Source organism: Triticum dicoccoides, chromosome 5B (assembly GCF_002162155.2).
Source record: "Triticum dicoccoides isolate Atlit2015 ecotype Zavitan chromosome 5B, WEW_v2.0, whole genome shotgun sequence".
Taxonomy (NCBI): Eukaryota; Viridiplantae; Streptophyta; class Magnoliopsida; order Poales; family Poaceae; genus Triticum; species Triticum dicoccoides.
This window is the reverse complement of record NC_041389.1, coordinates 327,276,606-327,289,400: the sequence shown is the minus strand read 5'-3', so window position 1 is coordinate 327,289,400 and position 12,795 is coordinate 327,276,606.

The window sequence follows — 12,795 nt, the reverse complement described above, 5'->3', positions numbered from 1 at the left end:
AATAAATGCCATCCTGGCCACCAACCCAATCTTGGTCGCGCCAAATGTCGGTGAACCAATGCTGTTTTATGTAGCGGCAACTCACCAAGTTGAAAGTGCAGTGCTCATCGTCGAACGAGAGACGGACAGACATAAATTCCCACTTCAAAAGCCGGTATACTATGCATCCACTGTCCTCACTCCATGCAAATCACGGTACCCACATTATCAAAAGATAGCATACGCGGTATTTATGGCATCCCGAAAGTTACGACACTACTTTCAAGAGTGTTCAATTAGGGTGGCCTCGAAAGTACCACTCAACGACATAATAAACAACCGCGATGCCACAGGCCGGATTGCCAAATGGGCTATCGAGCTCCTCCCGTTATAAACCTCGACAAGCCATTAAGTCACAAGTACTGGCCGATTTCGTCGCCAAATGGACAGAAGCTGAACTCCCTAAAGAGTATGGCGCGTACTCCAATTGGATCATGCACTTCAACGACTCTAAAATGCTGGCTGGTCTGGGGGCTGGCGTCGTCCTGACGTCCCCCACCGGAGATACAGTCCAATACGTACTGCAAATACTGTACACAGACTCCAACAACGCAGCCGAATACGAGGCCCTGTTACATGGTCTTCGGATGGCAGTTTCCATTGGCATTCGACGCCTCGAGGTGCATGGGGACTCGAACCCTGCTATATCCCAAATAAATGGATACTTCGACGCCAAGGATCCAAAAATGGTGGCATATCGCAACGCAGTCCTCAAAATGTCAGCTCGGTCCGAGGGGCTTGAATTCCACCATGTGGCTCGAGAAAACAATCAGGCGGCGGATATCCTCGCCCGTATCGGTGCTAATCGCGACACTGTCCCACCCAACATCTTCTTGGAAAGGCTGTTTAAGCCATCCGTGGTATGGGAAGGGGACACCGGCAACAATAGTCCGGACCCGGCCACAACACCAGATACCGAACACTCTGACATCGTCGGAGGCTCTGCTATCGAAATAATACCTTCAGCCCAAGTGATAATGGCCGTCATCGCCCCGTGGACAGAACCATTCCTGTCCTACCTAACTAGGCAGGAACTACTCGAGGACCAAAATGAGGCACGCTGCATAGTGCGGCGATATAAAGCCTCCAAGCTCCAGAGGGAGAGCTATATAAGAAAAGCACTACCGGAGTCCTTCAAAGGTGCTTCTCCGAAGAGGAAGGGTGGAAGCTTTTGGCAGAAATCCATGCTGGACTCGGCGGCCATCACGCCGCAGCCCGGGCCCTTGTAAGCAAGGCCTTCCATACAAGTTTCTATTGGCCGACGGCCCGGGAAGATGCACAGGATCTGGTCCAACGTTGCGTCGGTTGCTAGCTGTTTGCAAACCAAAGCCATATGCTGCCTACCGCTCTCCAAACAATCCCCGTTACTTGGCCCTTTGCGGTCTGGGGCCTTGATATGGTTGGACCCCTCAAAGGGGGAACCCACAAGAAAAAATACTTACTGGTCATGGTGGATAAATTCACCAAATGGATAGAAGCCAAACCCGTTAAAACGGCTGAATCCGGACCGGTGATAGACTTCATATCGGGGGTTGTACACCGTTATGGCGTCCCCCACAGCATCATCACTGACAATGGCATGAACTTTACAGCCGATGAGGTAAAACTTTGGTGCAGCAACATGGGCATCAAGCTCGATTATGCTTCTGTCTATCACCCGCAAACTAACGGTCAAGTCAAGCGAGCAAATGGTCTTATCATGAGCGGCATCAAACCCAGATTAGTGCGGTCCTTCAAGGAGTCTAACACGCACTGGGTAGAGGAGCTCGACTCCGTACTATGGGGGCTGCGGACCACACCGAATCGCACTACCGGATACACACCGTTTTTTATGGTGTACAGTGCAGAGGCGGTTCTGCCCTACGACATAATTCATGACTCACCTCGAGTGCGCATGTACGAAGAAAAAGAGGCCGGGCTCGATCGGCAGGACAGTTTGGACACCCTGGAGGAGGAGCGTGACGTGGCAAAAGCCCATTACACATTCTATCAGCAACAGGCTAGAAGGTACCAAATCAGAGAAGTACGGGCCAAAACTTATAACATTGGCGAACTAGTTCTACGCCTGCCGGAGAAGAAAAAGAACAAGCTTAAGCCCAAATGGGAAGGTCCCTCCATTATTGACCAAGTTCTGACCAGCGGAGCGTACCGTCTGCGCGATGCATCGGACAATCGACTTGAGCCAAACCCATGGAACGCAGCCAGACTCCGAAGATTCTACGTCTAGTGCCGGACTCTATGTTCGTCTCCTTACCCCTGTCCATTTTTCGCATATACGTTATCTGTCTTTTCTCTCTTTCTTTCTTCTTTTTCCTTCTCCTCGAGGCCTTAAAAGGCCAACTTGTGTCTTGACTACACAATATTAACGCGCTAACCGCGCTCATTATACCTAGGGGCTTCTTATACAGAAGCTTAATATAACTATTTTTCTGGGCTTCATGCCCCGCACATGTGTTATTCTTCCGCAAGTACCTTTTTTCGCCATTATATGCATTGATATGACTTAACTTTTGGCCAAGCTGGGTTGGCTGGCTCTTGTATTTATGCCCTACGTTCCCGTTAATTCGGCTAGGGCATAAGGGCATCACCTCTATGATTGTTACTACCGGGTCAGCCGGATGTGTACCTCAGACTGGGTGAAGCCGAAAGCTAGCGTTCTTAAGGGAATATTCGGTCGGTGAACAAAAGATGACTTTTATTTATTTTGATACATGCCCCCAGATGTTTTTTGCCTACGTCGCTTTTCGCAGTTCGGACATGCACATTAGGGCATGCGTACCCAGGGAAAGGAACCCTTAACGGAACTATTCTCCTTGGAAGATGTTTCTTACTATCCATGTAATATAACATAGCTAGTTGGGTACTTGTCTGTTCAAGTACTTATGACCCCTATGCCTGGTTTCAACGCAGACCCCGGTTTTTACATAACTGAGCGGGTATTCGGATACACTCCGGACTATCGGGTCCGGAGGTCGAAGCAAAAAGGTCCGCCATGAAAAATGATTTACAATCCGGCTAGGGACATTATATATGTCATTTAAAGTACACAGTCACTTAGACTGACTGAATTCTTCTTCTATCCCATCCAACAAGATGTCTAGCCTACAATCCTGTTGGGAATACTTTGCGGCTAATTCTACTTGGTCATACACCAAACTGACGGGGATCTCTTTCCCATCAGGCACCATAGGTCCGACCTCGGCCATGTGGTTTGGGTCGCCTTAGTATAAGCGTCTTCACAATGGCCAAGGCCTCCCGTGCACCTTGTCGGCACGCCGATATCTTCCATAATCGGAAGCGCCGCCGCGCTCCCTTGAGCTTTTCTATAAGCTCCCCCATGCCTCCGGGCGGGGAGGTGGATGGCCACAAGGCTTGGGCAATACTCTGCATCACCCGCCGAACTTGTTCGTGCAGTTGTGAGAGCTCTGGTAGAAGATCACCCGCAGACCCGGGCATCTCCTCGGCTGGACGGCCCGTCAGCATACCTGCAGACATAACTCTGTTAGCCGGCTTCTTCACCGAACTCTTTTCAAAAGTTCGTTCAAGCACTTACTAAAAATGCCGCGTCGAAGCCGCTTATTCTCCTTGACGGAGTCCGCAAGCTAGGCCCGAACATCTTTCAGTTCCAAACACAGCTGAATATTGGCGTCCTAGAGATCATTTTTCTCCTGCCTGACCCGCGTAAGCACGCGCTCGCCAGCATTAAGCTATCGATTAGCACATTGCGCATCCCCCGGCGCGGCCTCCGGATTCACTCCGGAGTCATCTGCAATATCTATTGTTAGATTTTCATGCATGCCGCATACTATATGGTACCTGTCATTCTTTGCAATAGAAACAAGTGTTACCAGAGGGGGCCTTCTCGGACTCCTTCAATGCGGCAACTGCAGCCCATAGCTGGGTCTTGCACTCTTCCAGCTCTTGAGACAATTAGGTATTCTTCTCTGTAAGAACCTGCACAAATAATGATCCTTAAATCAGTTGTGTCAACTATTTCAAGTCTCAGGGGCTACTGATATATATAATCATCAAATTTTCTTACCTGTATATCCTTTACATACTGGTCCGTGGCTCTGGCAAGACCATTTTGAGCAGCGCAGATGTACGCGTCTCCTGAGTTGAAGGCATCAAACGCCTCTTGGGAGAAACAAGCGTCACGGAGTACGGCCCGGCGACGCCTGTGATTCATGGCGCTCTCCACTTTGGAATTTGTAGCGGATATTTTATCCGCATCCTCCGTAGGAGGAGCATCCGGCGTGTGCCCCGTGTTAGCTTCCACCTCTGTGTCTGGCCCTGGAGCCCGACTGGTGGAGGCGTGATCGGCAACCTCTCCGGATATGGTCCGGCAAGCATTTTTCCTTCTAGGAAACATGGGTGTTATTTTGTTTTAAAAGACGACACCCACGGAGCGAGGTTTTGTATCATACCTCTGCGCCGACGTCTCTGTCCGGACTACCTTCCTTTTTAGCCTACCCGGCTTCGGTGCCCCTTGTTGGCGAGTCACTGCGGGTTCGGCATGGCCTCCCGAGGGCCTTCCCTGTAAAACACCATACGTGTACGGTAGGTGAAGTGCATAAAAGGGGATCCTTCTTGGAAGTTGGGACTCTGGTTTTACTTACATGTGAGGCGGGGAGTAGCCCAGTATAGTCAGCTATGATGGCCACCATGGCATCATCACAGCTTAATTGATAGAATATCCTATCGATTCAGCTCCAAAAATATGTCCGGATCCTCTTCGAGTCCGGGATCAAGGGCCCGGTCAGGGTCCTCCGGTTGTGGAGGCGGGCTGTTAACCTCCCTTACAGCTTTTCGCAGTTCCTGCCATGAAATGGCAAGGTAAATACATATGACGATGAATGCGGGAATGATGGGAGTAAAGAGTGGCAACTGACCCAACTTGGAGGGTTGTACATGGATAATCCATCCCGTGGCTTAATGCGTATGAACTCCTCTTCCTCTCCCTTATACAAATCAAACAGAATTTTTGCTAGAGCAGCAACTGAGTCCGGTCCCTTACGCCCGCAGCGAGTGGAATCATCTTCCCCGTTGAAGTGCGACATGGGGTGGCCTCGATATTGAAGTGGCTGCACCCCCCGCATTATGCATATTGACATAACCTCGGTTATTGTCAGTCCTGATCGAGCCAGCACCTTTATCTGGCACATCAGGTAAAGGACTTATCCATTATCTTCCTCCTGAGGGCTCCGTGGGCGCCAGCTTCGGCGTTTCTTGAAAGGGGCATTGTCGAACTCGGGAAGACCAATCCGAATAGGATCCGGAAGGGGGACGTCCTCCATATAAAACCATTCTGAAGGCCAGTCTTCGGACGTCTTCTTTGGGGTACCGGACAGGTAACCGGTCTCGGCGATGCGCCATATTTCGGCTCCGCCCACTTGATATAATGACCCCTTCTGTGTACGGGGCACAAGGCAGAATAGCCTCTTCCACAGCTCAAAATGAGCTTCATAGCCCAGAAACAGCTCGCGAAGGGCCACATAACCAGCGATGTGTAATATGGAAGCCGGGGTGAAATTATGCAACTGGAGGCCATAGAACTCCAGGAGCCCGTGGAGGAATTGATGGATTGGAAATCCAAGTCCCCTTAGTAAATAAGGGACGAGGCATACCCGCTCCCCCTTGGAGGGATTAGGAAAGCTCTCTGCTTGCTCCCCGCCATTATAGGTGGCGAGCCCGGCTCGAACGGGAACCATATACGCTGGAGGGAGAAATCCCTAGGTCTGTAACTCTATTAATTGGCCGTGCGGGACGGAACACTTCTTCCAATCACCGGGCTTAGGGCTGCGGGAGTGAGAGGATGAGCTGCGATGGCCGGGCATGTTGGAATGATTTTTCGAGCGCGCTCCGATGGATATTGGTCGTAGAGAGGATGGTGTGATTTGGATCTACGGATCCCCTTCTCTTTAATAGACAGTTTACTCACATGACTAGGGTGGCAAATGTAAAAATGCACGGACTTCTCGCATTCTCTCAACACGTGGAAGATAGCCATTATTGGGCGTGGAAGCCAAGAAGTGCAACATTTATGGGAAGTCGGACACTACTCAGCAGGTATTTAGAATTTCGAGAAGAACCCGCCTTGCAATGCCGAAGACAATCTGCGCGCCAGACTCATCGTCATTGAAGCCTGGTTCAGGGGCAACTGAGGGTGTCCTGGATTAGGGGGTCTCCGGACATCCGGACTATATCCTTCGGCCGGACTGTTGGACTATGAAGATACAAGATTGAAGACTTTGTCCCGTGTCCGGATGGGACTCTCCTTGGCGTGGAAGGCAAGCTTGGCGGTACGGATATGTAGATCTCCTGCCTTGTAACCGACTCCGTGTAACCCTAGCCCCCTCCAGTGTCTATATAAACCGGAGGGTTTAGTCCGTAGGACGACAATAATCATACCATAGGCTAGCTTCTAGGGTTTAGCCTCTACGATCTCGTGGTAGATCAACTCTTGTAATACTCATATCATCAAGATCAATCAAGCAGGAAGGAGGGTATTACCTCCATCGAGAGGGCCCGAACCAGGGTAAACATCGTGTCCCCCGCCTCATGTTACCATCCGCCTTAGACGCACAGTTCGGGACCCCCTACCTGAGGTCCGCCAGTTTTGACACCGACATCAGCCTTACCAAGAGGCAGCTCGAAGAGAACAAAGGTAAGCGATACGCCATCTGTACATTGAAAAAAATTGGTTTTAGAGTAATAAGATTGTCATGAATTTTGCTAGGGGCCACGACCGAAGTGGCGGCCCTGAAGAAGGCGCTATCCAAGGCCGAAGACAAAGCGGCCAAGGAGCGCACCGAGCGCAAGATACAAGAGGCCCGAGTTGGCGAGGTGCAGCAAGAGCTGCAGGCTCTCGCCAAAAAACATGAGTCCTTGGAGCTTGACTCTAAGACACAAGAGTCCGAGCTTGCGAAGGCCCTCGAAAGCGCACAACATGCCAAGGCCGAAGCCCAAAAGGCCCACCAGGAAATTAAGGCGGTTAAGAAGATAGAAGTGGGTAAGGCATTCATTATGTAAAGCAAGCATGTGAAGGAAACTTTCCTTTTACTTACCTGAGTTCGGAGCTCTCCAGGAGCGTTCGCAGATCTTCCCCGCAATGTGTCAGATGCCGCGGAGTTCTACCGAGCTGAGGAGGGGAGCTCGACGGAGAAGTTGTTCTGGTCGCAGTAAACTGGGACCGAACACCCAATGCCCTTGAGCGACCAGCTGAAGCAACTGGTCGAGCTCCACAAGGCGGCCAAACAGGCCATGAAGGGTCTTATAGTCCGGATGTGGCCTGGCGAGCCCCTGCCTGATAGCTACTTCAGTCTGGTGAGGCGGCTTGTGAAGGCCTACCCCCGGCTCGAAGTCATAAAGCAGTACATCTGCATTGAGGGTGCGCGCAGGGCTTTTGCCTGGGCGAAGGTGCACTGGGCGAAGCTGGACACCAAAAAGCTGGTGAAGGAGGGGCCGCCGCAAGACAAGGAGCATCGCCACCCCGAAATGTATTATGATAGTGTCCTGAAGGGTGCTCGCCTTGTGGCGGAGGAATGTGCTAAGGATGTAATATTCGAGTGAATGTACTCATGTGATCCTGTAATATGAAACGAGCTCATTTGCGCTATACCATGCTTGTTAATTTAAAACATTACCTTCTGTGCAGCTGTTTATGAAATCTGAGAGTTGGCCAATCGTTAGCTTCTGCCCCCATGTAACTAGTACTGGGGTGTTCGGGATAAACCTGAGCACTCTTTATCCCAATTTTGGGTCCTTCGAAGGAGGTGTTCAGCACAGCGAACCAGGCAATCGGACTATAAAGCTTTATCACTCTCACTTAGCCATAGAAGTCTACAATTTTAAATTATGGTGAAGCCCCTAGTATTCGGAAGGCCGAATGTGGGGCGCTATATACGCCTAAGTCGGGCAAGGCCGACTCCTCGCCCGAAGCGAAAAAAGTCTTTAAGGACTTGAGACCTCTCGAACGGCGACCAGATCTCGCCTCATCATGACAGTCAGTTTTGGGCTTTCTCTACTGAGGTGCTCGTCCGGAAGAACCGGGACACAATTGCAGTAGTTCTCCCAGTGCTACCTTAGCCGATATTGCAGAACGTAAGGTACCAAAACATGGGAGCCGAGCAAACCCAACTATTGACCCAAGACATGATTCGGAGCTGATGCATATAATGCTATAAGTTCGGGGTGCCGCACTATCGAAAGTGTTCAGACTTCTCACGCCGTATTATGGGGTATACTGAAGCCCCTGGTGTACTAGTCGTACTAGAATGTACGGGTGCAATCTGTCGTAATTAAGCAGACAAGAAAAAAAGGAAAGGTAATGCAATAATAGGCTAACGCTACACATTGTTATTAAATAGTACGCCAAAGCGTACGGATACAAGTAGTGCAATAAGCAGAAAATAGGACTATTTGACATGTCCTATCCAAGGGCAAGCTACGTATGGGTATTTAAAACAGGTATTTCGATCGTTGTCAGAGACCACCTGGGGATTCCCTTGTACGTCTTAGCTTCTTGCCTCCTTGGTATTTCCTTCCCGTAATGCGTCCAGCAATTAGACTGCCGAAAAGGGCTTCCATAGAGTAATGTCCTGAAAGAGAGAAAATTATAAAGGTATACAACCCCTGGGGTGGTTGAGCCGCATTGGGGGACGTGTCCTGGCCATGCCTCCGCCTATGCCCATGGTTTTTTAATGCGTAATTATGTGCGCGCGGCATAAATTTCATCGCTTGACTGGGAATAGGACGGAGGCCGAATTGCTAGGCGAGCTTTGAACGTGCCAGGCGATCCTGTTGCAGGTTACTCCGGACTCGCTTGAAGGTGTGCGGGGGCTTTATCGCCAAATTGGCGGTTTGCCTTGAAAGGATGCTTTATGCTTGTGCTGCGAGGGCTGCAGTGTGCTCCTCCATGCGGAGCGAGCGTTCTGTGTTTCCATTGACTGTTCTAACCCCCCGAGGTCCTGGCATCTTGAGCTTGAGGTATGCATAATGCGGCACCGCATTGAATCTGGCAAATGCGGTTCGTCCGAGCAGTGCATGATAGCCACTGCGGAACGGGACGATATCGAAGATTAACTCCTCGCTTCGAAAGTTGTCCGGAGATTCGAAGACCACTTCCAGTGTGATTGAGCCCGTGTAGTGGGCCTCTACACCTGGGATGAGACCTTTAAAGGTGGTTTTAGTGGGTTTGATCCTTGTGGGGTCTATACCCATTTGCGCACTGTATCCTGATAGAGCAGGTTCAGGCTGCTGCCACCGTCCTTAAGGACTCGAGTGAGGTGAAATCTGTCAATGATGGGGTCAAGGACCAATGTGGCGGATCCGCCATGACGGATACTAGTGGGGTGGTCCCTGCGATCAAAGGTGATTGGACAAGAAGACCATGGGTTGAACTTTGGGGCGACTGGCTCCATCACATAGACGTCCCTTAGTGCATGCTTCCGCTCCCTCTTGGGAATATGGGTTGCGTATATCATGTTCACCGTTTTCACTTGTGGAGGGAACCTCTTCTGTCCTCCTGTGTTCGGCGGCCGAGGCTCTTCCTAGTCGTCGCTATGCAGCCCCTTGTCCTTGTTTTCGGCATCCAATTTGCCGGCCTGCTTGAACACCCATCATTCTCTGTTGGTGTGGTTGGCTGGCTTATCGGGGGTGCCATGAATTTGACACGAGTGATCGAGTATACGGTCCAAACTGGACGGGCCCGGATTGCTTCTTTTGAATGGTTTTTTTCGCTGACCGGATTTAGAGCCATTGAATCCGGCATTGACTGTCGTCTCTTCGGCGTTATTGCCGTTGCTGCGATGCTTGTGTCTGCTATGGTGTGGTCTGCCGTTAGTATCTTTGGCATCTGAACTGCCAGGATTCCTTGACGTATTGTTGCTGCGAGCCAGCAAGCTATCCTCGCTCGCACAAAAGCGGGTCATGAGTGTCGTGAGGGCTGCCATGGACTTCAGCTTCTCTTGGCCGAGGTGTCGGGCGAGCCACTCGTCACGGATGTTATGCTTAAATGCCGCTAAGGGCTCTGCATCTGGATAGCCGACAATTTGTTTTTTCTTAGTTAGGAACCGGGTCTAGAATTTCTTGGCCGATTCCCCTGGCTGCTGAGTTATATGGCTCAAGTCATCAGCATCTGATGGTCGCACATAAGTGCCCTAGAAGTTGTCAAGGAATGCATCTTCCAAATCCTCCCAACTGCCTATGGAATCTGCTGGCAGGCTATTCAGCCAATGTCGAGCTGGTCCTTTGAGTTTTAGTGGGAGGTACTTGATGGCATGTAGATCATCACCGCGAGCCATGTGGATGTGGAGGAGGAAATCCTCGATCCATACCGCGGGGTCTGTTGTGCCATCATATGATTCAATGTTTACGGGTTTAAAACCCTCTGGGAATTCGTGATCCATTACTTCATCGGTGAAGCATAGGGGGTGTGCGGCACCTCTGTGCCGGGCTATGTCACGACGCAGTTCATACGAGTCTTGTCTGCTGTATTCGGCCGGACCGGATTTGCTTTTGGTGTATCCGGCGTGACGATCATCGTCCCGCGTTGGGGTGCGCCCTCGTGATCCGTAGATTGATCTTGTATGCCCTGCTTTGTTTTCCAATACGTCTCGCAGGTCCCATGTGTTGCCCCGGGCTTTGGTGTTTTTGATTGTCTAGCGATGGGGTGCAGGCTGGACTTCGGGCTGATATGCCCCTCTGTCTGGGCCACGAGGTGGCCGATCCACTGCATCATACGCTGGTGATGTTGGTTTTAACGCTTCCTCCTCGAGTTGGGGTAGCAACCTGCGTTTTGGGTAACTCTTGGTTGGGCGTTCGAGTTCGTATTCCTCGGCCGCTAGGACTTCAGTCCATCTGTCCGCTAGCAGATCTTGATCAGCTCGAAGCTGTTGTTGCTTTTTCTTCAGCCTTTTTGTCGTGGCTATAAGCCGGCGCTTGAAGCACTCCTGCTCGACGGGATCCTCAGGCATGATAAATTCTTCGTCACCGAGGCTCACCTCGTCTTCGGAGAGAGGCATGTAATTGTCATCCTCCGTTTCTCCGTCTGTTGCCTGTTCTGGAGGGCTAGCTTGTTCATCCTCTCGATCTAAATCTGGCTGGAGGGGATTGTCGTCGTCTTCGGCACTACCCGGAGTGTTATTGTCTCTTGTGCCGGTATTGCTACTTTTGCTGTGGCGTGACTTAGAGCGGCGCCGCTGACTTCGGTGCTTGGGTTGCTTCTTGGAGGGGTCATCCTCCGATGTCTTATCGCCATCGCCTTCTTTGGGGGTTTCCACCATGTATATATCATGTGATGAGGTGGCGGTCCAGCGCCCTGTGGGCGGTGGTTCCTGTTCGTCTCCTGCATCATCGTCCATACCGTCGATATCTTCGGAGTCGAAGTCGATCATGTCGGTTAAATCGTCGACAGTGGCTATTAAGTGCGTGGTGGGTGGGGACCGAAATTCTTCGTCGTCCGCATCCCATTCTAGCCGGACATAGTTCGGCCAAGGTTCTCCTGACAAGGAGAGAGACCTTAATGAGTTTAGCACATCGCCAAAAGGCAAGTGCTGAAAGATATCCGCAGAGGTAAACTACATGATCGGTGCCCAATCGGATTCGATAGGCACGGATGCCAGCGGCTCGGAGCCCATGGCCGGGGACGAATCCAATTGTTCGGCAACACGGCTCTCGTAGGAGGTAAAGTCAGTATTCGGCTCTATCGCCACTAAGAGTGCGGCCTCCGTTTCGGGGTCTATCCACCCATCCTCAGATGGCGCAATTTGTTCCGGATTGAGGGCCGGAGTAGATGTAGGTGTGATCTCCCGAACACAGTCCGACGGCAGAGTTAAGTCATGCTAGTCGTGATTGTGCGACGCACCAGGCATGGGCTCGAATCCGTCGAAGATCAAGTCTCCACGAATGTCGGCAATATAGTTTAAGTTTCTGAACCTGACCTCATGGCCAGGGGCGTAGCTCTCGATCTGCTCCAGATGGCCAAGCGAGTTGGCCCGTAGTACAAAGCCGCCGAATGCGAAGATCTGTCCGGGGAGGAAAACCTCACCCTGGATTGCATCGTCGCCGATGATCGAAGGAGCCATCTAGCCTTATGGTGACGGCACAGTGGAACTCTCTATGAAAGCACCAATGTCGGTGTCAGAACCGGCGGATCTTGGGTAGAGGGTCCCGAACTGTGCGTCTAAGGCGGATGGTAACAGGAGGCGGGGGACATGATGTTTACCCAGGTTCAGGCCCTCTCAATGGTGGTAATACCCTACTTCCTGCTTGATTGATCTTGATGATATGAGTATTACAAGAGTTGATCTACCACGAGATCGTAGAGGCTAAACCCTAGAAGCTAGCCTATGGTATGATTGTTGTTGTCCTACGGACTAAACCCTCCGGTTTATATAGACACCGGAGGGGGCTAGGGTTACACAGAGTCGGTTACAAGGGAGGAGATCTATATATCCGAATCACCAAGCTTGCCTTCCACGCCAAGGAGAGTCCCATCCGGACACGGGACAAAATCTTCAATCTTGTATCTTCATAGTCCAACAGTCTGGCTAAAGTATATAGTCCGGCCGTCCGAGGACCCCCTAATCCAGGACTTCCTCAGCGGCGCCCCGCTTTTTCCTTCCCCCTCTCTCCTCCTTCCTTCCCTCCTACTCCTACTCTTGGAAGGGGGGAATCCTACTCCCGGTGGGAGTAGGACTCCTCCAGGGCGCGCCACAGGAGGGCCGGACCTCCCCCCTCCTCCACTCCTTTATA